The 6062-nt window shown below is 40.6% G+C and overlaps 1 pseudogene; it reads left to right on the forward strand.

Annotated features, from left to right (window-relative positions):
• The first annotated feature begins 4418 nt into the window (after window positions 1-4418).
• Window positions 4419-5048, forward strand: LOC139138038 (dynein light chain Tctex-type 5 pseudogene; annotated as a pseudogene).
• Window positions 5049-6062: the final 1014 nt, after the last annotated feature.

Consider the following 6062-nt stretch of genomic DNA (forward strand, 5'->3'; position numbering starts at 1 on the left):
ATTAAAAAATGTTATGTTTTGACCATGAAAAAATGATTGTATTTTATCTATCTATCTATCTATCTATCTATCTATCTATCTATCTATCTATCGGCACAAATGGCTAACCAATACTAACATAAAATCGTATTGGGCAAACTTTGTTGTAAAGAAGCTGCGGACACGTGACAGATTTTTATACCGTGCGACATGTTAACTGTCACATGTTGTACAAGAGGAGGAACATCAAGTCCATAAGGTTTGAGCCAAACCATGGTGATGAAAAGGGTTAGAAGTAACGATTTAAGCAGAACCGTTATGTCGCAACCCTTTCACCACCATGGTTTGACCCAAGCCCATCGTTGTCAATGCTGAATGTAGACCTGTTTACACGAAATTAGGGGTGAACAGTTTAATAGCCTGGCAGTACATGCTTTTTAGAAAAAGGCTACTACAGAACAACCATCACAATATTGCAGTGAAACCAAAGTTAATATTCAACACACCACACGTTAACATTTATTTAGATTACATAATTGATTTTAAGTAATATAATTTTCCTCTATATTAAACACTGACTTGTTCTATTTCTAGACGCTGTTGCTTGTTATTGGAGGCATCCTTTTCAATACCTTAGTGATACTCTACAAACATTTTAACCAACTGTTTCACTTTTAATACTGCAGCTCGCTATGGCATGTGGCCGCCGTCCGTACATGAAAGTGTTAAATCAAGTAGGAAATGTTCATAAAATGTTAAGTAAACATAAGCATATATTCTATACCTATCTATGAATAAGACCGTTCTGTCAACGTTCACCAGATATTAATCAAAAGAGACGGAGTGTCATAGCTCAAGTGTCGCTCTCAGAACTCTTTTTAAATTCCTTGCGAGAGGGTTGGCTTCCGACGAGTGAAGTCGGTTGAACACTCTACGAAGTAGAAGAATCGCATTCTCGAAATTCACTGTCATGATTTATTTTCAGTGCAGCTTTGATGCACACGGAGCAAAATTCTGTTTTATTTGGACAACGTGCAAGAGATGTAGTTAAGGAGATTCAAGATGGGGCAGAGTTGTGGAGGGTGTCATAAGTGCCACTCTTAATAATGCATTCTACATGCCGGTGAGAGGGTACTTGTATAAATCCGTGGGAATTAGCGTGACTGGACAATGTTGTCTGCACTCTTTTTGCCACGCTGAATATTTTGTAAGCCGCTCGAAAAGACAGATATAGTGTTAGCTTGCGAAGTAATAAGGGCATATGAGAACTCAAGGCGGAATACCTCGATTAAACACTGACAAAGGTCACTTTTGGAGTAGCAAGTGAGTATAATTTATAGCGACTGTGTGCTCTCATGACGTATGGTAGTCATCAAATATAAGAGTGGTACGAATTAGGCGCTGAATTGACATAGTTGATTTTGGAACATCAAGGAGCTGGTTGAATAATTGTGTAGAACAAGCGTGGGCCTGGCCGCATCGAACATCGAAAATCGCAGATTTTGCGAATTCGATTTACAGCCATGCTTTTCGAAGATTGGATTGGTGTCTGTTATTTGAGATAAGACGACAACTACCATGGTTGTCTTTTGTTTGATATGATAGATATATTACGCGTATCAAAACCAAGCATCTCTTCTACCTTTTTATTGATCTGACAGGTAATATCGCAAATGACAAATGCTGCTGAAATTTTGTGAATGAACTTTCCATTTGTTACATCTAAACGAAAAAAAAAAGGTCTTTGGTATGACGTACAGTATCAGGCGAACATTTTTGAACAAACAATGTTGATTTATACACAGGGGGTTGTTTACATGTCCATCCTCTTGGAGAGGGGTGTGGGTAGAGTTATCTTGATTCCAGCACAGGTTTCTTCTCGCTATTGTTTATTTTATTACGTTTCACTATGACATGTATGGACAATAAAGATTTATATTGCCAACCTTTGGTGTCTTGGTCTCATTCCAGCACTGGTTTTGCAAAGATTTCTTTTTCTCCTCTACTGTGTCATATATTTGTCCTTTAACAGTCTTACGCGAAGCTTTGTCACTGTGTTGCGTCTATTATCTGATGCGTTTGATTGCCTAATGCGCCAAAGCAAGCAAGGGTTAGTTACTAATCTGTGGACGCTGTAGATTATCACCGGATCATTAACTTTGACGAAGTCAACAACGAAAGGAGAAGCAAGGGTATCCTGTGTTATACCCTTGCTGGTGCGTTCGTTGTTGTCAAAATATGACAAATATGTATAGCAGAGCAATTGATGAGGCTATACCCGCGTGTGTGATCACCTTGCTGCAAAATGATCCTCAGAGACAGTACGATCATTCTCAAGCAAAGTGATTACATTCTTTGATTTGAAGTCTCATACAGTTCTTCAAATTCAATCTGGGTCATTCAGTGGTGTCAGTTATTTGTCTCAATTAATTTTGATCATTAATACCGAAAGTGATGTTTTCTACCCCAAATATGTACCCATTACATAATCCTTTAGATTCTCTGCTTTTAGAAACCGTTTATTTCACAAAATTTGACCCAGCCAGATCAGAGTGAAGTTATTTTTTAAATGTTGAACACGGGAGATAAAAGAAGCCAGGAAATCGGACGATTTGCATAAATTTACATAAATTCACACTTCTTTTACACCGACTGCTTGTCATAGTGCATGTCATGCTAGAAGATGAGCTCAACCAATATTTCAATCTCGGGGGAACAAATTCGTTAAAAATTAATGAATTTTTGCCAAAAAGGGAGTTTGAGCAAAGACGCTGTGTTATGTGCAATGCCGCCTTAACATGTCTTAAACAATATTCAAACTGCATATTTTAAAGATTATGTGAACTAAATTCACTTATTCTCTCTTTATCTATTTGATGCACATCTGCCTTACCTGATGTCTGTCTGTCTGTACTTATCCGTGTGCGTGCGCTTATTTTCAAACGAAATTTGTAGATTTTTATGTTCTCATTTTGTATTTCTATCGTTGTCATGTGACTATACAACGACACAAAGGAAATTGTGTTATTAATTTTCATTAATTCGACGCCAGTAAAATTGGTCAAGATATGTTTTTCTGAACTTAGTGACGTAATGAAATGGGGTAGATAAAACATACACCGGAGGCACTCTCATAAATTTCTTCACTCGTTCAGTAAAGAAACCCAATACTTGAGATTTGTTAAGACGGGGTATGATGCTACTTCAGGGATACCTTAAGCTAGCTTTACACGTAAAAAAATCGGGTTGCTACGTGCTGAACGACAAGCACGAGAGAGACACTTCAACGTACTAGGGCAATGAATTATTATCGTACTTAATGCGGGTGTGTTTTGAATAGAAAACTGTACACAATGAGAATCATCGGGTGGCTATGGTCTCTTTGAGTAGAGCTTTTCGAAGGTCAGAGATTACTTCGCCCCCGTTAGGTGACAACCAAAGGATCTCCTTTAACTACAATTTGCCGAATACCTTCTTTTGAAGTCGCACTACAGGGCGATTTTTCGGTGGTTGCTGTTATGAACAAACAAACGCCGCGTTTCACACTCTACCTGCAGAGGGACCCTTAGCCTGGCGGGTAAAAATAACTTTAAGTTTTGGCGCACGAGCGCTGAGAAACAGCGTGATGCGGTTTCTCGACACACGGCTGGACGGCGACTTGCATGTTGACTGCGGAGTATATGAGCCGCTCATATAGAAACACAGATTTTCCTTTTTGGAAGTGCATCGCTTTGTCGACTGGTAGTGTTTTGACAACACATAATACAAAGACGAAAGACTTTACAGCAGCAACCAAGCCGCAAGAAATTATCTAATTACAAAATAATGACCGCCTTATGACAGGTTAATCAGCCGAATCGCAACAACAGCATAGCATGTACATATTGTTCTACGCAGGTATGTCAAAAATTATGGCCATCTGAAGTTTTCAAAATGACAGGTTTTATCAACGTCTTGGAAACAGAGTTCAGAGATCACTCAAGCTATTTTTGCGCCCGACGTTTGTAGATATAAACAAATTGTTGTCGACTTAGGGGGTCTATAATAAAAATAGAAGCTCGATAACGTGTAAGCGATGTGGTTTTGTTCATATACCATTGCACTGTCGTGTAATTACAAGCCTACTTAGTACTTCACGCCAATCTGTTAGGTGTACAGACTCAACGGGATATTTACCGTCGCTGCAGAGAATCGACGCGACGCGTACGACATACAAGCACTTGGGCTGATTTTGTGACCGCGAGCGACTTTCGTTGTAGGCCGTTGAGTGTTTCGCTGTTGTGATGTGTTAGCCGGTGTCGGCAGGTACGCACTTTTGTCATCTCCACGCATGTAACGAGACGCTTAGGATACGTAACAGAAACACACGCGAAGTCAACCAGACTGCCTTAACAATCGGACACTGCAGTGACTTGTTTTCGGGAAAATTTCCGAAAAACATGGATTCGAAAGACCACTCTGTTACTGAAAGCCAACCGCCTGCCCGAAGAACTTCTATTTCGACGCACTCGAGCGGAGAAGTGATGGGCGGGGCTGCAGAAGGGCTCTCGACCAGCGGACCAAGTCGGCGGATTTCTCGACTTCAACGACGGCAGTCGTCAATCATGGCCCCCGGTATCGGTCCCCGCTACTCCCTGGTACCGGGAGCTTTCCGATCGCACGCGATGGCCCTGGCCATCCTCCGGGAGAGACACGCGCAGAAGGACCAGAAGAGAGCCAACACCTACAAGCTAGACCCGGACAACGATCAGCGCTTCCAACAACACACGGTACAACAGGTGATCAAAGAAGTACTCGACACGCACTGCGAGGACGAGCGCTACGAAGCGTCCTCGGCCGGAATGTTGACAAGGACTCTGACAGACATCATCAAGTCACGAGTAAAGGATCTCAACTACAGCAGGCACAAGATTATAGTCCATGTTGTACTAGGATCTATCAATTCCCAGGGGTTCGAAATGGCCAGCCGATGCCTGTGGAACACACAGCACGACACATTTGCCTCGGCCACCTACCAGAACAATTCACTGTTTGCCATAGCAACGGTATATGGATGCTACTTTGAATGAACACGTAGAGTTTTTATGTCGATTTTTGACTCGTTTTCTGTCAGCATACTGTTCATATTCATTGACTTTTCAGACATTACTTATTTAACTAAATATTATTTCTTTTTTTTTACCGTGAGAGATCGACAATTATCTCACAGCACATTACGGCACCTTATGGTTGAAATATCCAAATAGTGATAAGTCTTCTCATACAGGCATTTTATTATAAGAGAAAAGAGCTAGCGTTTCCTAATACCGAACATCGTACTGGTTCAGCGGAAGCAGGAAATCAGTCGGTGCTTCGGTGTTTCCAAGGTTACCGGACAATATTGTGGACCAAAATATTCCAACGCTTCAGCCATTTAGGTTAATTAAAGATCTTATATTATATATTTATGAATCAAGTATTTTTGGTGTTACCATGACAAACGTCGCCTCAAACGACGGGCAGCGAAAGTCTTGTAATTGACGGGTCTTGAAGTAACGGTGATTTTGATCTAGAAGTAGTACCAATAGTTTGGTGAAATTTTGGGATTAAAATAGCACAGAGAATAAAATATTACCGTCTACCCACCGATCTCACAAAACAGTACTTATTTGTCTATAGAACTTTACTTTGCAATTTTCCACAAAAGACCGCAGTTAGCTAGCAGGACAACTTCTGTAACTATGATAACAGCTCAAAAGACGTGTATATTTTCTTGTTGCCCTCGTCAACACATCAATTCTGTGCAACAGGCAATTGTTGAAGTATGAACTCTAAGTCAAGGCCATTTACATGTAATATTCAGTAGTCAACAATAGCGCCGGGCATTCCACACATCGGCAATGGTGACAGGCTGAATATTAGGTATTCAGTCATCACGTCGGGATTAGGACAAGAAACTATTTTAAAGGGATACAGTCGTCAGAACTGCGCTCAAAGGTCGCATGGGACTCATACGACCAATGCAAACACTGTATCCAAGGTACGATGGTGATTGATGAAAGTTAAAACATGTCTGTCATAATCTACATCATATCATTTTAAAA

This window comes from Ptychodera flava, chromosome 8, assembly GCF_041260155.1.
Source record: "Ptychodera flava strain L36383 chromosome 8, AS_Pfla_20210202, whole genome shotgun sequence".
In the NCBI taxonomy this organism is placed as follows: Eukaryota; Metazoa; Hemichordata; class Enteropneusta; family Ptychoderidae; genus Ptychodera; species Ptychodera flava.